The sequence below is a fragment of the Gambusia affinis genome, linkage group LG09, assembly GCF_019740435.1.
Source record: "Gambusia affinis linkage group LG09, SWU_Gaff_1.0, whole genome shotgun sequence".
Taxonomy (NCBI): Eukaryota; Metazoa; Chordata; class Actinopteri; order Cyprinodontiformes; family Poeciliidae; genus Gambusia; species Gambusia affinis.
This window is the reverse complement of record NC_057876.1, coordinates 10,372,685-10,397,667: the sequence shown is the minus strand read 5'-3', so window position 1 is coordinate 10,397,667 and position 24,983 is coordinate 10,372,685. Positions and strand designations below refer to the sequence as shown.

The 24,983-nt window shown below is 42.6% G+C and overlaps 1 protein-coding gene across 2 annotated transcripts in view; it reads left to right on the top strand.

Annotated features, from left to right (window-relative positions):
* Positions 1–24,983, top strand: part of ebf1a (EBF transcription factor 1a) — a 75,146-nt gene that overhangs the window by 16,293 nt on the left and 33,870 nt on the right. The gene's annotated exons all lie outside the window — the stretch shown is intronic.

Genomic DNA, 24,983 nt, shown 5'->3' with positions numbered 1-24,983 from the left:
CAGGCGTGCGATCGTCTTGAGTGAAGAATGTCGGGCAGGAAGTGCTCCTCCCGGGGAGGATGATGTCATGGTCGACTGTTTCCTGTTCTCCGAGCCTGTGAGGAAGGCTCGTTCTCGGCTTCGCGGTGGGAAGTTTTGCACTTGCGGACTGGGTTTTGGTTCACCTTTCAGATCTACACCCGATGTATCTCGAAACATTTTCCACTGCGACAAACTCCCAATTTGTCCCAGAATCTCTCCTTTGGGGAACCCGTTTTTTATTGTTTTGGTTGTTTTGTTTGGACGCACTTCCTGGGGTGAGAGGTCATGTGTTGCCTTAGCTGGCTAACGTGCAGTAGTGAATAATGTATGTCATTGACTTTATGTCAGCCCTTCCAGCCCCCCCAAGCAGAGCCCACCCATGTTTAATTCATCCATCTTGTCTGTGTGCGTGCGTGTGAGTGCGTGTACACGTAGGAGTCTGTAAGCATGTGTGCGTGCACATAAGTCTGCAAACGTATGTGTGCGTGTGTGTGTGTGTGTCATTTAGAGGCCCAGTCTGCACCTGTCCAGCCATTAGCCCCCTTCTCATTTGCATTTGATGCTAATGCGGTTTACTGGCAGCGCCATCCGTCCCTCTAGTTTAGTTTCATTTTCAGGACTGTAATACTGAGAAGGTGAGCACACACTGTGAGAGCAGCCGTCCTACATTCTCCGGACCGCAGCTGGCGACATGTGAATATCGGGGTCTTCGTTATTTTCTGTCCCATTCCTGTTTTGTTTCATGCTCTGCTCCACTTTTTTTTTTTTTTTTTTTGACACGCTGTCTCTGACTACCTATCAGAAGCTTTGACATTTCCCACCAGAACTAAAGAACGCTTGAAACAGTGACATGACAACCCTAGGGTGACACCACGTTGTTGCAGGTTTTTTTTTTTCTTGTTTTATTTTCTCTTATCTGGAAGCTCCACAGCCTTCCCTCTCCAAGGAAGACGTTTGCGTTGCTGTTGATGTGCTGATTTTTTATTTTATTTTATTTTCCGTGCAAGAGGTTGTGGGAAGTTGGGGGGGGGGCGCGGATGCATTAGATTTTATGGGAGGCTTTGAAAAGGACTGGCCCTGAGCTGGTTGTGATGTTTGTGCAGGGCTCAGGGGCAAGTAGGGAGAGCTGCTGGCTCATCGATATGCAGGCAGAACTCCCCTCCCTCAGGTGCTATAGTTGCCTCGCAAATTTGCCTCTCTCTCTCTCTCACACACACACAGACACACACACACACACGCTCGCACACACAAGAGCAGCAAAAAATATAGCACATGTCGTGGAAAAATGTTGTGCGCACACACACAAACACACGTGCAGATGCACATTGACCCGCAGCTTTCTGCATCTGTTTGGTTGTGTTCTTATTTTTTTCTTCCCCTTGCGATGGTTCTCTTACCCACCCGGCTGCCCCCACCCCCAAACAGCGCTGGAGGAAAGCGGGTCCCAGGGGGATGGACGGCTGTGCTGATTGACAGCAGTGAGTTTGGAGGTCGAGGAGCCTCCAAAACAGCACAGCTCTTTTTTTTCTTTCTTTCCTTCTTTTTTTGTACCCCCTTCTTCTCATCTGGACATTCAGCCTTCTCACCCCAAGCAACTAGTTCTCTTTTATTTGCTAAACACCCCACAAAAAATAACCTATAATTTCCAGAGCATGTACCTGGGTTGTGTTTTATTGTTTCTTTTCTATTCCAGTACATTAAAATTAACTGAAACAGTCTGTGCTCTGTGGCAAGCTTGATTCTGGAAAAAAAAAAATTCTTCTTTTTTTTTTTTATTAATGCTTAAATTTTTGTTGACCCAATAAAGTAAGCTGAGTTAGTTCATACTTTATAGGTGGTTAAGTTAATTCTTTCCAGCTGAATACAGGTAAATAGCAGTTTATTAGGGCATATAAAACATAATTTACAAATGTGGTAGCAGTGAAAAGTTCTTAGTTTTTTGTTTTTTTTTGATAAGTGGACATTTTCTTTATTAACTGTAAATGCCAACATCGTAGCTGCATTTTCTCCGCAAAACTGCTTTGTCTTGCAAAGTAGTATGACGTGAGAGAAGGAATTATTTTCCCATTCCTCTTTAAACCACAGCTCCATTCGAGTCGGAGCATCTATAAACATTAATTTCAGCTCTTGCCACAGTTTCTCAACCATACAGTGGACCTTTCAGACACATAAATATGTTTAGATTCTGATCATTACATGTTAGGGTTGTTGTTCTGGTGGAAAGCAAACCTCAGCCCCAGTTTCAAATATTTTGTTGCCTGTATTAGGTTTTTCTTCAGGGATTTCTCCGTATTTTGCTCTGTCCATATTCCCATCGATTCTGAACAGCTTCCCTGTCCCGACTGAAGAAGAGCACCCCCACGGTAGGATGCAGGTGAGCTCAGGGTGCTGTGCAGCGATGGTTTCCAGCCACACATAGCAATCCACAAGTTTACTGTGTCTCCAGAAATGGCTTGTTGAGATTCTAAACAGGATTTGTGTGGCAAAGTAAAAATGCATTTGATTGAACATCACAAAATGCTCCACGAAGGCAGAGCAATAAAACAAGGTGCAGATTAAGCCCAAGCCTGTGTGAATAAAACTGTTTTTAGTTGTTTCTTTAAAGGATTTTTGTGGAGTCTGTGCAGCCTAGAGAGAGTTGAAGGGGGTTTCAAATCCTCGGAGCCAATGCCTGAAAAGCATTGGCTCCTCAAGAGTTTTTAGGAAAAAGGTTCAATCGGCAACATCTGACTCAAAGCCCTCAGAGGAGAAGATGAAGATAGAAGATTCAAAAAGGTCCAGAATGTATTTAGGATCCTGGCCGTGGATTGTCTTAAAGGCTAAAACCAAAATTTTAAAATCAATCCTGAAGTTCACAGGTCAGTGGAAGGAGGCAAGAAGAAGAGTTTTGTCTGCTCTTCTGTTAGATTGTTTTCCACAGCTTTGCTGAATCGTTCGTCACAGATTGAAGGCGAGACAGGGAAGTTTTATTCACCAGGTACAAAGACTATTACAACAGTCTAATTGTCTATTGTAATAGTCTAATTCCCATCTGAGCCGTTGTTCTCTGCAGCTCCTCCAGGGCTGTCGTGAGGGTTTTGCTTCTCTGACTATAGTCGATCCCCACCTACTGGTGGTTCAGCATTCTCAGATTTTTATGATGAACATAGCTCCAAATTATTTCAAATGCTAATTGACATTCTGTTGGCTAGGATCTGTAAAGCACCCAATCCAGGGGCTCCATTTATTGTTCTTAGAGCTGATTGACTGTAGAATAAGCTTCTGTGGTAGTGCTAAGATGGTTCCTCAGTGAGTGTTAATGCATGCTAAGGTATATGTGGTGTTTGAACCATTAAAGTAGGCAGCGTTTTTGGAGGTCTCAGCTACTCTCAGATTTTAGTTATTTGCTGGCGGCTGTGATCCCTAACAGCTTTAAATACCCGAGGTTATGAGCTAGTTGTAAGCTTCTTCAATACTTTATGTCTCATCTGTCTGATCGTAGAAAAGCTGTGTTTATACTGAAATGCAACTACACACAAGTAGACTATGGTTCAAGTTAATTTTAATTTCAGGGTACCAGAGTAAAGGGGTGAATACAAGGTAGACTAATCTTTTAAAATTTATATTGGTAGGACATTTTCAATAACATATATTGGGGGTGATCAATATGCTGAAAACACCTGGGCAGATGTCAACGATTGTTGCATTGACTTTATATAATGGAAGAAGCAAGACATTAAAGCAATATTATTAATGAATTCAGTTTCACTGCAAATGTTGATCTCACATTGTGAGTAGTCTGAGCTTGTAATGTAAAATATCTAATTCCTTTTTCCCATTGCAACAACATGGTTTTATTGAAAATGTTCTGGATAACGCTACTGTTTTGGCAATTAAAGAGTTTAGTTGTAGTTTTTCATAACACATAGAGCGATTGAATGCATTGTACTTACATGAATACCAAACAATTCTTTGTGACGTCGTGTACATTGGGAAAACAATAAATGTGCGACATATTGCGCAGCTCTAATGTGTAGAATTTTTGCCAGTAAATGCAAACAAAAGACATTAAAGTCTGTAGTTGTTGACAACAATTGAAAAGCTTGAAAGCTGTCCGCGTTGCACTACTCACACTCGGCTTCTCGCCTTTGCTCTTCCCGCTGCCTTTGTTTTAGTGTTTGTTCCCTCCCAGAATGACGGGGTTAGGCTGGCCAGAGCTGACCAAAATGAGCAGTGTTCTACCTCTCAGAGAGCTATTTAGGACTTTTTTTTTTTGTGTCGGAGATTACAGGCTTGGGACATAGAAACAATGGGAGCCTGAACAAAATGGAGATATATTTACCGTGTGAAAAGGCCTTGTGTGCGACGGCATGTGGTACGGCGAGCGAGGAGAGCATGACGTTTTCCAGGATTTAGTCTGTGACTCTCCCCAGAAGATGTGCTCAATTTGCTTTTTAAATGAGGCGTGAAGAGGGCGAGCGTGCCCTGTGATGGTATACATTCAGACGTGCAGGCCTGCTGGCGTGAGTGTGTGTGTGTGTGTGTGTGCGCGGCACAGGATGCAAGGCTTTGTTGTCTAAGTGCTCCGATGTGTGTGGACAGTCTAGCACACGGCCCACTAAGTGCTCTCTCACAGCCAATGTGCTACATGACTGCTTGTGTTGCTGCTCTTAATTGAATAGACACACCAGCCCCTCTCGGCAAAGGATACTCAGGCCTTTCCCTTCATAGCAGGCTGAGACTGTGTGACACCGAGCAGCGTCCCGATGTCAGCCCTCAGCGATGATTCATTGTTTACTGATTATTTCTGCTAAGTGAGAACACAGACCGTATGCTTTATGCCAGCTCCTCCCTTCCCCAGCCTGGTGCGTCTCACTTCCTCACCAGCCAGGTTCCAGGACTGGCCCGTTTTTCTGTCCCTCCGCCTCAGCTCTGCGGCCCAGGATGTGAGTCCAGGTGTCCAGGATGAGCGCTTGTGACCCGCTGGGTTTGCGCGAGATGCATGCTCTGTTGATTGTTTTTCATAAATCTGTCCAGGAAGAATGGATCGCTTGGGCCAGGCACGGTGAGCGGCGCTCTCAGTTTCACATGTCACAATGAAAGGAAAGCCTGGAGGAGCCAGGGAGGGAGAGATGTGTGCTGTGATAGTGGTGGCGGGATTGTGCAACAAAGTTCTGGTGTTTACACGGCCTTGCAAAAGTGTTCACATCACTTCCAGTTTTTTTGCACAGATCTTACTGTGTTTTTTGGGGATTTTATGTGACAGAAGAGCAGAAAATACCACACCATTTTAAAATGTGAAGATATATTTTACCTATTTTTTTTAAATTTAAAATAAAAATGTCTATTCGCCCCCAACACCGTTTTACCTCTTACTGACATCCAGCTGTTGCCTTTAGAAGATACCCAATTTTCCAGTAAAGTAAACCAGTGTGTGATATAAATTCAGTATAAATGCAGCCGATCTGTGAAACCCTCAGAGGTCTGTGAAAGAGACTTTATTATCCGTGGCCTCAACAAATCTGCTACGTAGGTGATGAAGCAAATCCGTAGAAGAAGATGCTCTGGTCAAATGAGATGAAGATGAAACTTTCTGGCCTATGTGCAAAGTGTTTCGTACAGTGGAAAACATCCAATCCACATCATTAGCTAGAAACTGCAGCTCCAAGGAGGAGCTTTGGGTAAATATTCAGCAAGCATTGTGTGAGCAAGCATTCAGGCAGCCCCCGAATGGCTGCCACAGACGAATCAGGGATTTATCAGACATGAGTCAAAGCAACACTCCAAGTATAGTTTGGTTGAGAAAATAACATAATATAAAACTCAAACTTAATGGTTGATGTCCTCTGACATTCTTCTCTCAGTCTGACTGGAATTGAGCAATGTTTCAAAGAATGAACAACAAGCTGGTAAACGCATACCCAAAAAGACTTGAAGCTGTTGCAACAAAAGTTGTATCTCAGAAGCCGTTGAATAGAGAACATTCACTATTTTATGCATGACTTTGATCAGGGCAACACAGAATGAACAACCATGAACACACACACACACACACACACCTTACCTAAGGACAATTTGGAGAGACTAATTAACCCGACAGTCATGTTTTGGGGAGCCGGAGAACCTTGGAGAGAACCAATGCATGCACAGGGAGAAACTGTGCAGAGGGAGACCCCAAGGCTGGGATTCGAACCCAGGACCTTCTTGTTGCAAGGCAGCAAAGCTACTTGCTGCCCAACATCTAAACCATCCCTTTATGTGTATGTTTTTTTTTTTTTTATGTTTTTCAGGATGATTTTCATTTTTCTTTGAAAACATGAAAAGAATATGCTTAAAAGCTATTCTGAAAACCATCAATGTCCCAGAGCCCAACCATTTCATATCTGCTCTCATGTGTGAGTTTTCTGGCATTGAGCTTGACTAATTTGAGCCGTGCTGTTAGGGAGACAAAAAGACATCTTCCAGGGTGTATCTGTGCGTTAATTAAATGTAAAGCGGACACGTCGGCGGGCAGACAATTATGGTCAATAGCATTGTATGATCAAAGAAATGACACATCCTTCCATTCCTGTTATATTATTTTTTTTCCCCATTACTTTTCATTCAGCATCAACAAATGAGACCCAAGCACATGTCACTGTTCCACTTCAAAAAGCCAGCGTTGAATTTAAAGGCCCTTTGTTTGTGTTTATGTAACTCATGAGGGGAGACAAAGTAAGGCGTAGGCAATCGACTGAGACACTTTGTTGTTCTGCACAGCTTCACCCCCTTTATGTGTGCGCCGCGAACGTTGTTGGTTTGTTTATCGAGTGGCTTGACCTCGCTCGGAGGAATGTTCACTCGTTTCCTTGTCTTTTGTCTCTGATTTTCTTCCCCATCCATGTGTCTCTTTCCTCCTCTTCTTCTTCTGCTTCTTCTTGTCTCCTTCTCTGTCTGCCCTTCTGTCTGTGTCTAGTTTTCTCTTTGGTCCTCCCACTCGAAACTCCAGATTTAACTCTGGAGGTTCTTCTGGTTAATCACACTTGGAATCTTCCCCAGTGTTTGAATGCTACCTCCTCTGCAGCGCGCTCTTCCTCGACAGAGGGAGTCGCACTAATGATCCCGGTTATTGGCTTCTTCCAGCGGCGGAGCCGAGATTTACATGAGGTGACATTCAGTTCAAACGAGCAGACCTTTGCAACCTTATTTTCTTTCTCTGGAAAACAATTAACCCTGCTGCTTGCTCTCCCTGTAACTTCTTTTTACCCCCCTGCTTCGCTACACCACTCCTCCCTCTTCTTCTGGTTATTGTCTTTGCACAAACAGAGAAGATTTACTGCCAAAAGAATGAAGGGTGTGCGAAGTTTTTCAGTAGCAAACGAGCGTCTAAGTTCTTCTTTCAGTCAGAGGAGCGCGGGGACGCTTTTTGTGTGGATCCAGCATGGGCGGTTTTCCTAAACTGTGTCAAATTTGTACAAAAATCCAAGAACCCATGCGTATGCGTCTCTGCGCTGACCTTGGTAAATTTAGTGTACGCGCTCTTCCGCACACCCCCACGAATAGACATATAGCCCACCAAGGCACGTTCAAACACAAAGACAAACTTTACAAGCGTGCCACTAATGAAGCGCATCTCTCTTCTGTCATGACGCCCATGTTAGCATGACAAGATGTTTACACACGCAATCACGGCGCCGCCTCTGATGTGGGCCCACGATGAAAGGGAAGACGGGGAGAAGAGGGAGGCGTGACGGCAGGCGTCAGGTGCGGACCGCTTTTCTCTGCTTGACAGTTCTGATGGTATCCCACTGAGAGACGGAGATAGAGAGGTACCAGGAGAAATACATCCTGGGAGGGAAACACTTTTCTTTTTCCCCCCTCTCTCCATGGAGAAGTTCTCTCGGCTCAGCTTCAGGGACATTCAGGAGTATTCATGCTACGACGAATTATTAAAAGTAATGCAAGTTTCTGAGGTGGAAGGGAGGACGCTAAATTAAACCTGGTCCATTTACCTTTTGAAATAGTTTTTAAAAAGTTGGAAATGGAGTCCTTATGTCTGTAATTTGATCTCAGTTTTTCTGGAAGGACCAAAATGATAATAAATTAACACACCTGCATACATGTACAACGCCTTGTGGCAGACACATCTACCTACATTTTTATAATACCTTAAAAAGGGGAAACATGGTGTCAACAGTAATATGCTGCCAGGATGTTTTTCCTCATCAGGGATTCAAAATCTCAGTGTTTCAGCATCTTTGCAGTTTTCTGGAAGTTTGTTCCAGATTTGCAGTGGTGTCCAGACAAAACATTGGAAAGTCTGAGGGCCAGGGCTACTTTTGCTAAAGCCTGTGCATCCTTGAATCCGGAGGAAAACAATTAGACCTAAACCGCTTCCCCTTGTCCCGCAGTGTAGATTACAAATGAGCAAACCTGGCATTTATCACATTACTACAAACATTTATTAAAGCCGGTTCCCCTCTAAAGCTGCAGAGATAACAGTGGGTAATTGCAGAGACTGGCTCTATTAGTTAAGTATGCCTAATGTCACTGCCTCAGAGCATTAATGGACGCCGTTGTATTATGTTCCTGCGCTCATTACCACCCCACTCCCCTTCAAACGGATACACACAAAATCTCCCACACACCCTCTCCCCACCCTCCTCCTCCATTGACCCTGCAGCAGGAGTCTGTGCCACTCTAATGAGAAATGGAAAACACTACTCGGAGAGCTCCAAGACACACACACACACACACGCCTACACGCCTACACACTTATACAGGAGCATTCATACTCAACGGGAGACATTACAAGGGGACAGAGGGGTACAACACCATAATCACACACGCCCAGGGAAACAATTGCGGCGTTATCCGAGTGATCACATTATAAAAGTTTAATAAACACCAAACGGCCTAATGGTGAATTAGCCCCACATCTGCCCTGCGTTGTGCCGGGCTATAATTAGTGATTTAACAGAGACAAACAAATGTTTTTCAGCCTGAGCTTTTTTACAGGCAACAGATTTTTTTATTTTTTTTGTTAGAGGTAATTATCTTGTTTGTCCAGAGATTAAAGGAAAGCAACATTTTTTAAATTTATTTATATTTTTTTTGTTCACTGACCTGGAGATGTCAGAAAGTCACACGTCGGACGGTCAGAGCGCTCAAACTCTGTTGGAGGGAGAGGAGTTTGGCTCAAGCTCCACGTCTGGTTCTCTAAGTGGCTACTTGAGATGCACATGAAGAGAAGCGGATGGGTGCTTGAGATTGTTGAGGAGGAGGAGAGAGAATATGAAGGAGGGTGCAAGTGTAGGGAGACCAGAGGAGGGAATGGGGGAGAAGAAGAAGAGATGCATGGAGAGACGCCGTCTGAATGATGTAGGAAAAGATGAGGACGGAAGAAGCACTTCCTCTTACTGAGGGACAACGGCTTTCACAGTTTTCATAACTTTAAACGTTTTAGTGTTTTCACAGCAACTACCAGCGCCATATTTTGTCTATGGCTTTCTTCTGACAACATTCAACTTCTTTCTAATATTTCATAAAGGCCAGATTATTAGTGCACATAACTAATTAATGCCGGATTAACAGATTCTTCCACTTAAGCTTTGGGTCTCTGTTGCTCTCCAAAGTTGCCATGGGACTCTTCACTGCTCCTCTGACTAATGTTCTGCTTGCTAGCTGCTTTTCTCTTTAAGAGATTGCAAATGCTGTTCAAAGCTTGGGATATTGTTTTATAACATCGTTCACTAATCTTCTCTAACAAATTCCCGAGGCCTTCGTAGAATCGCTACATCTAGGAGTGGGCGATACGGACTTTAAATTTTCTAATGATGTTTTGCGATACTATCACGATAATGGGGGGAAAAAAAGATGACAAAAAAAAGATTTGCTGCTTCTTTTTAGGTAGCTGCGTGACCCAGAGTTAACATAGTCACTAAAACAAAGACTGCTCTTGAAAAACGTTCCAATTTGGAAAAGGCTCCTTCAGGACATCACTTACTTAAACAAGTGTGATTGATTTCACTAAAACTGCACTCAGTAAATGGATTTGATCATATTTTTGAATTAACTGTTATTTATTGATGCTCTTGTTGAAAAAGCTGCAGAGGAGTTATCATTTTAACCAGTTTTTTTAACATTAACTGAATTTTATTGAGATGATAAATCAAAATTTTTATTATTATTATTTAAAAAAAATCATTGTAACTGATAAACGATATGATAAGTTATCAACACTACAACTACACTGAAACTAAGCGCCGCACACAGGTGGGGTCTAGCTGACTCCTATAGGAAATTGGTTGCACTACATAGAGATGCACTCCACACTGTTCAGATTTCCTAATTTTTAAAAACTGTAACACGACACTCCATTCACCTTCCACTTTGCAGCTCTTTTGTGTCGTCTGTCACATGACGTTCGAATACACTGCACCTAAGTGACAAAAGCAAACGCTTTCCTGTGACACTGTATCAAGAAGTAGCGTGTGTTCGTTGTGTGTGCGTATTTACATGAATGCCTGCGTGGACGGTTTATGTAGAATCAATGACACTTTATAATTTACAATCACAAGGTCCAGTCGCTTTGTGCAGGGGCCTTCATCCTCATTCATCAAAATGAAATCAGGACTCTTCTCTGTGTGAGGTGGCAGGAGGGCAAGAAAACGGCTGCGTGTGAGAGAATATGGCTTTGGTCCAGCACATGGGTGTGCGTGGGTGAGTGCGTGAGAGTGTGTGTGTGTGTGTGTGCGTGAGTGGGTGGGGATGGTGGGGGAGTGTCAGACGAGGGGGAGGAAGAGGGCATCTGCTGAGGTTGTAGAAAACATCGCTTCCAGCATACACAAATGTGCAAACGCATACCCACCTAGCATGTGTGTGTGTTGGTGCATGTCTGCATCTGTGCCAATGTTTTTTGTGTGCACATGCATTGCACGGGTGTGTGTGTGGGTCGGTGTGTGTGCATGTGTGTGTGTGTGCTTGAACGTGCATGCTTGCCAGCTGAGTGACAGCTTAGTATTGATCTGTGGGAGGCCCCGGTGTCATTAGACCCAGTATGGACCAGCAGGCACACGTGGAGGTCAGGGCACGGAGTTTGTGTGGGTGTACGTGTGTGTGTGTGTGTGTGTCATTGCGTGTGTGTGCGTGTGTGTGTGTGTGTGTAGGACTGGGAAACCAAGTGTTCAGTAGTGACAGGCTCAAGCCTCTGAAGGAAAATCAATGGTGTCATAAGAGGAAGGTTTCCTCCAGCCTTCTTTTCCCTCTTTCTTCCCTCCTCCTCTTTCTCCTCTTCTCATCTTCCTTACTATCTTCTCCCTTTTTTGTTCCCTCCATTTTCCTCATCTGGGAGGTCATCCACAGACCCCTCATTTATACATTTAACACTCCCTTTCTTTTTTTCCCATCTTTTGCACACACTTATCTGCTCACGTATGCAGCTCTCCTGGGTCAGGATAGGGGGGTTGCGCTATGTGAGATGCTTGGATCAATTTTGAGGGGTTATCCTGGCAAAAAAACTGAGTCATTAGTGACAGAACTGATCCCGGATCAGCCCTCATTAACTAAAAGGGCACAGGGACTGTTTGTCCAGATGAAAGAAATGACCTCAAACCAGGACCAATTAACTGAGAGGGCAGAGACTAGCTGTGCACCGGCGGTGTGCATTGTTTTCTAAAACAAGAAGTTGGATTTGAAACAAATCTGATAAGACTTTGTTTTGTTGCTAGTTTGAGTTATCCTTCAGGTATTTATTGTCAGGGATGAGCACTCTATTCCACACACACTCTCTTACTCTCGCTCACACACACAGGGCAAGCATCCACCTGTTCTTCTCTCTCCTCTTTCGCCCGAGGGGACGAGTATGGTAGATAACAGTTTGAGTGGGCCTGCTGCAAAACACTAATCAGACCTAACACTGCCTAATTAGCACAGAGTCCACTGATTGGCTTACAGCAATAATTAACACAGGTGAGAATAATTAGCTCCCCATAGACCTGTTTGTGGCTGCGTGTGTATGCGTGTGTTTGGGTAGGCGTGTGCGGGTGTGTGTGGGTGTGGGCGTGTGTGGGTGCGGGTCTGTGTGTGCGTGTGTGTGTGTGTGTGTGTGAAGGATGTTATTATGCAGTCCTGGTCCCCAGTGAGACTGAGGAGGCAGAGAGAAGAATCAAACTCATTACTGAAACCAGGCCAACCTGTGTAAGGTGCTCTGCTTTCCCACACCCGAAGAATTAGCCACAGAGAGATGCCCCTCCAGTTTCCCCTTCACCCCCCCCCTTTCAATGTCTTTGCTCTTACTCTGTTTTTCTTCTTCTTCTTCTTCCCCACTCTCCCTTTTCACTGTCCTAATGACTGAATGCACAGTTTGTAGTTTGAGGAATAAAAACCTCCTGGTGAACCTGGAACAATAAGATCAGACACGGAGCTTCTCTCCGTCCTCACTCTCTCTCTCCGGTGGTCGCCTTTTCACTTTCATCGCTCACCGCTTCCCCGCCCTCCTCTTAAAATAGCATGGGCAGAATGAATACTATATGCAGTCCTCCTCACATAAAAAAAAAATGTAATCACACTTCTTTTGCGCTGTAAAATGGTAAGGGGCATGACAGCCGTTGAGCTTCTTCGGATTTTGTCACAGTAATGTGTCAGCATTTGTGTTGGTTTATCTGGTAAACCAACGCAAACTTCAATAGAAGTGTGTTGTGTGCTTGTATTCTTGCCCCTTACACTCTGATATCCCTAAATAAACACACTGGACCCCTAAATGTCCAGTGCAACCAGTCGCCCATTTGTCAAAGAGTCCACCAATGTGCAATGCAATGTTCTCTCAACAAGTCGAACCTTTGTAGAAGCGTGGCAAGAAGTATTAACAGGGTAGATAAGTGGCGCTAAATACTGCAAATACTCTGAAAAAAAAACCAGTCAGAAATGTCCAAAGACTTTACAACAGGGTAGAAGTTCGTCTTACAGCAACACAACGACCCTAAACATTGTAGTAGGAGCTACAGCAGAATGGTTAAGACCAATGCATAGCTGGGTGTTAAAATAGAGAATACAGAAATCTGCTGCAAAACCAAAAGTTATTTTGCAAAGAAAAATAAACACAAATTTTGTCTGTTTGAAGGTGGAAAGCTGGTATGGACAAAAAAAAATAGCTGTACTTGGAGCAAAAGGAGATCATACAAACCATCAACAGGGTGTCAGCTGTTTCAAGATGTTCCAAACTTTCAGAACTGTGTCCTATTTTCCTTCCAATACACCATTATCTTTTACTTTGCGTTGGCCTATCGCATAAAATACCAATGAAATGCGCTGAAGTTAACACTTTAGCAAAGTACTGCAGGGTACTTACACCACAAACTAAAACTTTACGCCCGGCAGTCAGTGCCGCATGTTGTCAATTGAAGACGAGGAAAGAGTAAAGCAACGAGACTGACTGAAAGAGAGCGACAAAGAAAACTCAGACAATGTTTTTGCTGAAAGGCTGGCCGTCGTTCTTCAGCCTGCGAGCAGCATGGTGTCCTCCATCTCGTTGCCTTTGGTTATTTTTACCAAAGTACCGCTTCTTTGATCACTCTGACATCACAGAGACGAAGACGAGCACGCAGTTATTGAGAAGGGGGTTAATACTGGAACACAATTGACGGCTTGTCACTTTTTAGCTCCGAGGCAGCAACATTGCGGAGTAGTTGGAAGATGGAGATGGAGGTAGCGCACATTAACGCACACACACACACACGCATACACATATATCTCTAGAGCTTTTTGTGTGCTAAATAAATAACAAGCGATGATGTAAATTGGTGTTTTCCTGGAGCATGCGGCTGCTCCCGGGATGTATTTTTCATGTTACGGGATTTTTGAGTGGTTTAGGAGTGCAGGATGTACGGATAATGAATTTAACCCCAAAAGTATTCGCAAACACGCACCGATATACGTGTCTCGCCCTCATACATAAACACGAACACACACACCCACCCACACACACACACACACACGGAAGGGGATTTGACTGTTTACCTGACCACAGGTGCACCACAGCAATAATTCCCACCCCCATGTCCCTCTCTATGGCAATTGCTCTCCACCCACTAGAATCCGGGGAGGCGCCGGGGGCAACATCAGCCCATAAGCATAAACTGGCAGAGACACAGTGGGAGAGGGAAAGCTCATTGTTGGCTGACTGATCTCCAGTCTCTCGCTGACAAGCCTCCCCATGTTCGCCGGATTTGTGTTTTTGTTCTGTTCACGCGTGGTAAACACTCGCCTCTCATAACCGCCAGCTACTACCTCTGTCACACTGAGGCTGTCAACACAATGCTGCACTGAGCGACGCAGCGCACAATCATACACACCAGGAGATGTATGTATAAATGTAATGGATGTACTCAATGGCAGCCTAAATGCGTATAAGAGTTGTTAAATTTTTTTTTTGTCAGAAATCTGCATATTCCCATCACTGCCTCACTCGCCCAACCAAAACACTCTCACCATTCCTTCTTGACTTAAAAAAAAAAAAAAAAGAAATGAAAGAAGGTTGATTGAGGCAAAACAAGCAAGGCTGTTTTCTTCTTTTTCTTTCATATTTCCTGTTTCAATAATTAATATGCATGAGTTTTATGGCCGCTTAAGATGCGATCAATTATTCATTAACAGCATGTTAATTGCATCCACAGTCGTGAATATTTAACCAAACACTAAATCAATGGGGTCGAAACGAGCTGCAATATGGACATTTTATAAGCCTTGCCAAAAAAAAAAAAAAAAAGCAAAAAAGAAAGAAAATGAGGAATGACTTTAATGAAAACTGCAATGGAAGGAGAGGAACAAAACAAAAGCTTGGAGACAATGTGAAAAAAATGTAAAGTTGTTGACTTGTAAGTGACTCTCGGCTTTTTTTTTTCCCCAGCTTGATTCTTCTTTTGTATTTGGCATCTAAATGGGGAGGATGTAATCTCTCCATCTCTGCCCGCTGTAGCCAGCCTTTTTCACTCTAAAAGACTCCAGACTCCTTTGTCCTGTATCTTTGCGTGTGTGTGTGTGTGTGTGTGTGGTAATGCGTAAGGGTGTGTGTGCAGCTCTTGTTTGCGTGTGTGCCATGTCTGGACAGTGACATTTCTCTGTCTGGATAACCATCGCGCCCTCTGTCCCTCTGTCCCTCCAGCCATGACGCAGGGTAATGTCACCTGTCAGTCTCAAACTCCTACTTACAACGGCCAGCCGCCCGCCCTCCCCCTCTTCCTCACCTCTTAAAGTCCCCCCACCCAGTCCCAAATGGAAAACCACCGCCGCCGCCCCTGGACCTCACCTGAGAGACAAAACCTCTCTCACCGTTCCTCCCTCTATCCTGCAGCTTTTTGTCTTCCTCATAACATGCCATATCCTCTTTTGCCCTATTACTTCCTTATATCCAAATGGCATCCACACCCTCTCCCTCCCTTACATATGCCCCCCCAATACTTTGGAATAATAACACGAGGAAGACAGCACACATATAGTAAATGGCAAAGTCAAGGGTGGGAAGCTGACTTTTTTGTTGTGCCTGGACCCGGTTTACTCTGCGCCTGTTTTCAATTACTCCAGCTGCACTGGCAGGGTCGAGGTTTATGCATTATATGGGAATGTAATTGACTATAACTGCCCTCTTAACATTAACCAGGTGTGCTGGCTGAGTGTGGGAGATTAAAGCCCAGGGCCCTGGGCCGTCATGGTGCGTGTGGACCCATCTCCGTGGCTTGTCTTCCCGTTGACGTATTTATATCCTCCACCTCCGAGGCGCCGCCCATTAGCACACCACGTTTAAATGTGCCATGTTTCCCTTTCCCGTGTGTGCCTGCGCCTTCCCGAATACCGTGGAAGTTTCCTCACACGTCTGCCAGAACAAGAATGAAGAGGGAAACTAGGGGAAGAGGCAGGATGCAGATACGGTCCCGGCTTCAAGGGGGGGGAGGGAGGGTGCCTGACTTTACAAGGACAAAGTCAAAATGGGCCCATTCACAAGGCTGACACACTGTGATTTGTATGTATAGTAGTGAGCGGCCCTTCAGGGCACTAGCCCCGAGGCGATCACAGACACCCCTGAACTGCGCACCAGCAGAAGGGAGGCCGTTGTGCAGTTTATGTGTGTAAAAGAAGCATCAACAGGCTGTCAATCAAGCACCCGAGCCGCCGCTTGTCACTCCCCCGATGGAGCTCGTCCGTAGCAGAGAATGGGGAGTCTCTTGGACATTGGGTGGAGAGAGGAGGAGGAGGGGTTTGGCGTTCTGGAGGGGAGGCAGAGGCTGCATGGTGGAGGCAATTGTCTGTCTGTCTCAGCGGCTCGAGCTTGATTTGATATTTGATACCGAGCATGTGGCATTTGAATGCAAATCTATTTTGATTGTCTCGGCGTCTGATAGGGTTAAGAGGAGTCTATGGGGGATATGCATGTATGAGTGTGTCGGAGGGGCCAGGACGGGGACGCGAAATAAAAAAGAGAATTATTCAGACAGATTATATTACTTACCAATTCACTTGCATCAGGGGTTTGTTCCTCTCAGAGTAATATAAAGATATTTAATCAGTCTAATATGAAAGGTAATGGGTCAAATGTGAAAATGTGTTATTCAGTTCGTCTGTCTGACAAAACCTTCGTCAAATGGGGTTGGACACTCCATGTTTGGCCCTCAAAACTCATTTTAAAACCCATTTGACAATAAAAAAAAAACAAAAAAAAAACTGTAAGCTATGAAGCTGTTCTTGCAAAAACAATTGAAGCAGAATGCTTTTTCCTCCTGTAATTGTTAATATATGTCTGTCTTTAATGGTGAAAACGTTGCAATAAAGTTAGCCTTCTGGCTGAACGAAAGAGGTAATTGGAGGTAATTTCAGGAGCTCATATTTTTTCCGGCCTGTGAAAGAGGTAAAAGCAATTTAAAAAGACCCAAACTGAAATCTCTGAGACGACAAAACGCCATATCAGCACATATTTACTCACCCACACTTTCACCAGAGACAGTTGTAAAGTTTGTGGTTGTTTGCTTAGCCAAGCAACATACGCGTAACAATGTTAACACTACATTTACAACAATCTGCTTTATCAGCTGCAAATTTTCCAAAGCTTTATGATTTCTCAAAAGATAAAGTAGCGTGTCTTCAATGACTGCCTGGCACAAAATCCAAAAGCTTGCTCCACTGTTGGTGAAGTTAGAGCAGAATGGTGAATGGTAGCCAGCAGCATCAATTCTCGTAGAGAGACAGACAGATGTTGCTCGACAGAGAAAACAGCCACATTAAAAAAAAACCCAACAAAACAAAACAATCAAACCAATGAAAATTGAACTCATATTCCTGAAATCTGCTAAAACATGGACACCCATTTAGCCGACTTGCTTTTTGGCATTCTGGGTCACTTTTTACAAATTCACTGCGATATGACGTCTGTATCGACAGTCAAACTATTTCTGTTAAACTTACAGAACCTCAGGCGAAAATATCCAAGCCATCTATTTAAGTGCAGAAAGCTGACACTGTCTGTATGTGGGAAAAAAAATTTGTGTATGGACTAATTATTTCACTTGCATAAACATAAAAACTGTTTAAAAGGTAGACAGACCGAAAAACAGACGGAACAAGTTAGTTTTAATACAGCACTGAAATCAACCCCCCCTCCAACCCCCAACCAATTAGAGCGGTGACTTCTGAAATGCCATAATACCCATTAATTAGCAGCCTGCTATTTTCTCAGTGATTTGGCTAATTAGTCTGCAAGGCTCTACACTATGTGGACCATTATTACTGGGTTGAAGCCATGCAAACACTCTCAGACGCACACAATGGAGCTCCTGAGCAAATTCATACCTGCACTGCACAAAGCAATAATTTCACACAGCAGAGTGACCCTAATTTAGGTGACACTGTTGTAAGCTTTCATAGCAGGAGAGCAGCATGTGAGTGAAAAGCTGAAAGCAGTGAGGGGAGTCCATGAGGAGTTACACATTGTATAGAAATGTCATTGTAATTTTAACATATGCAATCCTGTTTGGAGGCAATATTGGGTGTGTTAAACTATGTCATCCATTCAGACTCTGGTTCCCAAATATATATTTTACATCGGATCGATTTTGATTTCCTTTTATGAGCTCACCTTATGCAGATTTTGAAGAAAAAGAAATGATCTCAATTGTTGTCATCATTGCAATATTGACCAGCAATGACACTAGTTTGTGTATTCCTAACATCCTGCATCTCTTTTTTTCTAGTGACTAATGGTTATAGGTGTTTAATATCTTACTGATAGAAAATAAGTCTCCTTTCGTCTTCGCTACTATAAATACAGTTCAACTAAAGCTATCTGCAAGTATAAACAGTCTTCTCTCGCCTTAAAGCAATTTCAGTCTCCAAAACTTTGTAGCATTTAACACAAATGGCATTTTTCAAACTTTGACTGTTCTCAGTTTTACATTGGGTGGTTATTTATACAGGTACACCTCCTGCTTCCGTTTCCCAAGTAAATCATGATCGACTTCTGTGCAAATAACCTTCCAAAGCAAATGTGACAGCTTAAAGATTATAAAGTGACATTTGCGTAAAATGCTGTGATGATTTTGAAATTGAAGTTGCCTTAAGGGCGGTTTTCACCCCTGATAGTCCTCAACACTCTGTCCGATTGGGGACCAACAATTGTTACATTTTCAGCTGGTATAGTTCACCTTCACACTGCACCGTGTCCAACCATCCAAACCAATTGAAAGACCCGTTCTCCTCCTCGCCTGTGGTGGCACTGCACCAGGAACAACTGAAGGAAACCTCAGAAGAAGACATGTGCGCGACTTCCTTCTTCACAAAATGTAAACAGAAATGGAGTAGCATCAGATTTTAGTGGTTGTAGGATCCGTCTTTTGTTGTTGGTGCATTTCTCCCGCTACTACTAGACTCTCGCATGTTTTTTTTGGGTTGTACTTACCCAGAATGCCCCGCACTATTTCACCTCCTGCTTTTGGAGCGGTCTCCAGTCTGCTTGTCATCCACAAATGCATTCAAACTCAGTTCAACCGAACCAAGACCTAGATTTTCAGGTGGACCAGAGTCTGTTTTTACCAGAGTTTGATTGCACATTCACACCTCCCCAAACGAACCGGACTTTCTAGACAAACAGACTGGAGTTTGATTAAAGCGGACTAAGCAGGGCTGGTGTGAATACATCCTAGGACAGTAGAAGTCCATTTGATCCTGGCCCCTCTCAGAGTAGCTTCAGCCTCCGAGACTAAGTGATAGATAAATACTAAATGAGGCTGACAGGAGTTTCCTGCTGCATGTAAGATAATAACTGCTGATACACTTTTTAAAAGCGTGAACTATTATCTTTGGACAAGATAAACAACAAAAGGCCTTCTCCTAGCCCTGTGTTCTGGTGAAAAACAGCGTTTCAGCTCCTTGTAATGACCTGGCATGTGTGAGTGCAGCTCTCTCCCCTTTGACAGTCCATCAGTGTCTCCAGCCGGACGGACGGGCCACTGACACAGCACCACGAGGCCGGGAAACCTCTTCAATCACTTCCTCACTTTTCTCTGTCTGTCAAGCGACAGAAAGGCGTGATTGATTTGTTGTTTCCACCACAGCGGTAAGAGAGCGAAGTTGTATTGGAGTAAAAACAAGAACGTCTGGTTTGTGTGACAACCACTTTCAGAGGCTTTATTAATCATCGTCATCAATAACGCCGCCGTGCTGTTGGTCGTCTTGCGGCTCGCGCACATCCACCAGGAATGCACTCCCCGCTTCTCGCGGCGCGATGAACTTCATAAGTGTCCCATCACCACTTTAATCAAATTACTTATGAACCAAAATTGACAGTTTTCATTAATTATAAAGGATTATTCTAATTGCGATTCAAATTTATTCATTTAGAACAGAAGGCATTCAGTAATGTTTCAGAAAATTTGCATATTAAATGGAGAGAGTAGGCCATTAGCTATGCTAATGTATGCATGATTCCTTATTTTGTGATTGGTGGGCCATATGTAGCAGGCTGGGGGTGTGCAGGTGAGGAATCTAGAAGGAGCTGTAATGTGTTTGATAAACACAGAGGGATGCAGGGCCAAAACATGCACATGAGCAAGTATCCACATACACACACACACACACACACACACACACACACACACGTTGTAGGAAGCCATTCGCCTGCGTTCAGAATCCGTCTTCCTGTGACACACGCGCGCTTTCTGTCACACATTTTTCTCCCCTCTTTGCTTCCATATTTGTCCCTCAAGACCCCTTTTGGTGGCGAGCAACTTTTCAGCCAAGAACAAACGTGGCACACTAATTAAGTTTCTGATTTCTGATCCCGCTGCATTTAGAAACATAACCTTGAGCCGGCGCGTAGTCGCAGTCACAGTTATGATTTAATGTGGTGCTTAAATGGAACAAAAAGAAAGAACTTTTTGCAAGCGGCACATTCATCCCCACAATGTATGGGGCTGGTCTCGGCGTGACACGCTGCTCTTTATCAAGCTATATATAGTCGATGCATTATGCATTAAGCTTAACATGTGCTTAAATCAACACTATTCAATAAAAGTGCATCAGTCTTCAGATAAAGCAGAGAGGAGAGTGGTTAGGGTAAAAGACTGCGCAGGGATGGAACACAACTAGCGGTCACACACACCCTTCGGCTGTGCAGTGCTGTCTACCTGGCTGGTGACAGGGCCATTATTCACCGGTCATTCCCATGAGGGCAGAGTTTGGGGCTGGACAGGGGTAGCACCGCGTCGCAGCATGGCAGGACAGAGTCGGGGTGAGAGGGACCAGGACCCTTCATTACTCCTGTGGTCTGGGGGCCTGGAGCCTCTCTCCTTCCTTCTCTTTGTCTCTGTCTCCATCAGATTAAGTCAGAGGGCTGAGCCCACCCTGCCCTGTCCCAGACCTTTCATCATGGTCTATCACACACATGGCACACACACACACACACACAAGATGTTATATTGATGTTATTTAGTTGGTTGGTTTTGGTACACATACACACACACTATATGCTGCTCTTGTTGTGTTTTCTCGATGTTGCTTTGCAAATCTCTCTGCTTTTCTCGCTGGTTCTTTTCCTTTGTGCTTCTCAAAGACGCCGGGACTTTGAATGATCCTTTTTGGATCAAATGGATGAAACACAATTGGTTAAGTGTCTCTGGGACTTCTGTCCCCAAGCTGAGACTGGAGCTCCAGCAGCAGGGGAGGCATTCTCTTCTCCCAAGCCTCTCGAGCTCCCAGACCAGGGATCTGACACTCCCTCACCCCGGGTCCATCCTTCTGAGAAATCGTGATTAATGAGACAAATGAGAATGAATTCACACATTGAGCTGGGAAGAACAAGAGCTATTTGAATAAATCACATACACTTGAAATAGATGAGGAATAAAGAGGTGTGAGTTAAGCATAAAATGTGAAATGTTTGTTTTTTACTTCTTCTGTTTTTTTTTTTTCACCTAAGATACATTCAGACTGAGGGAGAAAATGAGAAATACAAATGATGTTTTCAGTCTATATGTTGAATATTTTAGGTTTTTGAGTTGTAGGTGAAGATGTGGAAAATTATTGAAATATACTGCTCTTGTGAAAGTTGTGAGATTTTTTATATGAAAAATTATTCAAATCTCTGAGATTGTTAAACATTGTGATAATTGCTTTCTTGGTTGAGGGCATGATTTGTGTAATTGTAGACAAATAAGAGATGTTGATGAAAGTTGGACAGTGGGAGTTTTCTGTGAAAATAGAAAAAAAAATTTTTTTTTTTTATTTATTTTTTTTTGCAAATTTCATAGCTGAAGAATGCTTATTTATTTTATTTCTTTTATAGTGGTACCAAATGGTTTTATTTCATTGGCGTGCAGCTTTGTGTAATATGTGTGAGGGTAGACAGACCAGACAAAGAAGAAGTGGTTTGGATATGGTGAGCAGGCAGGCAGCCATGGGTCATTCTGAAATATAGCGAGTGTGTTTCTGTTATTTGTGTGTGTGTGTGTGTGTGTGTTTTGTGTTGTTAATTCCGTGTTTTAAACATATTTTTCTGCTGAGACAGTGTCACTACTGAACTTTACATACAAGAAATGCAACAGGCGTTGAAAATGAAACAAATGCCGGAAAGCAAAAAGAAGAATTAAAATAACACAGAGAGCTGAGCTCCAGATATAGCAGACAGCGAGTGCTGAAACAGATTTCTAAATTCTGGGGGACTTTATTGCTTTCAGCAGAATTTTCTGTTTAATTTGCTTATTCTGTTGTGCCTAGTTAATGATGACAATGGCTCTCAACACATCAATTGAAGTTCTGTTTTGCTGAAGAAACAGAGCGTGCAGGAATGATGTAAATGAATAACAAGAACAGAGCTTAGCATCCTGGGCAGTTTAATTAGAATACAGATACTATTACAAAATATTTTTTAGCTTTCAGATCAATGTTGTTTACAAAATTCTTCTTTTTTTTTTTTTCTTCGTCTTTTAATTTAAGGTGTAGAACAAAATAAAGTAGAGGTGAAGAACAAATTAAGCATATTTATGCAATGAAAGTGAATGAAAAGAAACATTAATCTCAGCACTTCTTGTCTTGTTTAGCTGCTATATATAATTTTAACAACAAAAATTTTTGTTTATTTATCTGGCTCTAAAAGTTTTGTGTAAAATATTTCTTTTTGCACCACAGGGGGGTTCATTTTTTTAATTATTTGCCTTGTTATGTTGATGAAAGTGTGAAAATCAACAATTACCACTGAAGAGCATAAAATGCGCTTTTTGTATTTATATATATATATATATATATATATATATTATCCTTATATTTAATTTTTGTTTTGCAGATTGCTTTTATTGACTCCATACGTTTCTGATGATCTCAAAGTGTATTTAAAATTAAAGCATGATTTGGTGATTTGATTTGAACGTAAAAATAAACAAAAGAATGGTTATTTTTTTTTTTTTTTTTTTAATCCATCAGTCCAGGCAATCTGACAGAAAATCTGTGTTTACACAACTATAAAGGGTTGTGAATAAGTGATGTTCTCTCTTAAGGCAGGAAAGCGTGGACAAGTATTTTCAGGACTTAATGTTGAAATTAAATAAAACAAATCAGTTAAGTATTTGTCATTCTGAAGAATAAGAACAGAGTAAAAGAATTCTTTATTGTTTTGTTATCAACCAAGTGTGTTTATCTATGGAAGTGCTATACAGGATATAAATACTTATTTACAGGTGTACAAGACTAAATATAAATATAAATTTGGGAGCTTTAAGCACAGATTATACAGATTATACAAGAATGTTAGGAAATGGATCATATATGTATTAGTGAGTTTATAATACAAGATAAATAATGGCAGATAAGATTTACAGATTGTATATGTGTGCTAGCTAAAGTAGCTATTTAATATGTTTTCTCTCTGATTTGTTTTCAGTTGAATTGTCCAGGATAAATGTCAAATTAAATGTGCAAAAAAGACCTGAAATGATTAACCAAGATCTCAATCTTTTATACCAGAACTTTGATGGTAAAAACCCTGAATTGATGGTGTGTTTCCTTATCCTCTCATGGGTCTCATCCCAACTCCTCTTCCAAATTTAACCCTCTGATTCCATCACCTCTGACTGTGGTGACCCTAACTTTCTTCCCTCTTCTTATCCATCTTTCCATCCATCATGGATGCCTGGGCATAGGAGCATGAGTAATTGCCAAGAAAAAGCGGAATCATAATTACATCAAATAATGTCTTGACAAGTGGATGTGGTCCACAGCTGTCTGTTAGGCTGCTCTCTGACCTTGAGGAGATAAGAAAGTTGGGAGACCCTCAGTCCGTGGGGTCTAACAGCATGCTGGAGGGAAAAAAAAAAAAAAAAAAAAAAAAAAAAACATCTCTCCACTTCATGAATTATTGAGATATTGGCCCACAGCTTCTAAAATATACAGGAGGGTGGTCTGTCTCTCCTTTCGGATTTCACGTACTGTCTGCTTCGTCCTTCTGTCTATCTTTCATGATTTCTTTCACTTTCTGTGTTCTTCTCTCTAACACCCATTCTGTCTCATTCAGATTTGGCCTCTTGTGCAAGTACGATTATAAATCACAACAGAAATAATAATAATAAAAAAAATAAATAAAAAAAAAGCCAAAGGAAAGAAAAAGGGGTGAAAAAACACAAAGCATTAAGTAATCTTTTGTTATTACATCATAGCATTGCTCCTTTTCTCCATCACAGAGGCACTCACCACCAAAAGTGTCAAGTTAAAAATTGAAAGTCATGATTTCGGTGATTTGATTTGAATGCACACCGCCTGCCTCTCAAAATAAGACAACTCTGCTTTTTTTTTTTTTTTTTTTTTTTTTTGGAGATGGCCTATCCAAGTCCTGTGACTCCAAATCTGTTGTGCGTATAGGTGTGTGTGTGTGTGTGTCTGTGTGTTGCAGCAGCTCGATTATATCTGAGTAGCTTGGCTCCAAACACGCTGCCCAGTGCAGAATCGTAGCCATAACAAATGAACAGAGGGGAGAAAATAAGACATATGAAAGAAAAGCTGAGCAAAGGAGTGATTCTCTCTCTGGCTGCTGGAGATCTGTATTGTAAGCAGTTTCAGCTGTCAGCACTTCTTTGAGCTACCTAAAAAGAAGATAAAAATATAATGTGGTTTTACATATTATTCCTTCTTATTAGGGTTCCTGTTTATTTGTACACAGCGCTGTTTATTTTTGCGGTTCATTTGATTTTCTATTTTTTTTCTTTCTTTTTTTTTTTTTTTTCCATCATGAATGTCAAAATGTGCAAAAAAGACCTGAAATGATTAACCAAGATCTCAATCTTACAGAATTGTCACTCAACATTAGGGAATGGTAAAGACAAAACACCACCTGGTGTGTTTCTGCTTCCACACCAGACTCCTCTCATCTAATAATGCATGGCAGGTGCTGTTGATGTGGTCTCTCACACTGAGATTGAGAGAGGCAGGAGCGGCAACACTGTGTGCTGCAGAGTAGCTACAGCTCAACCTCCGTCATA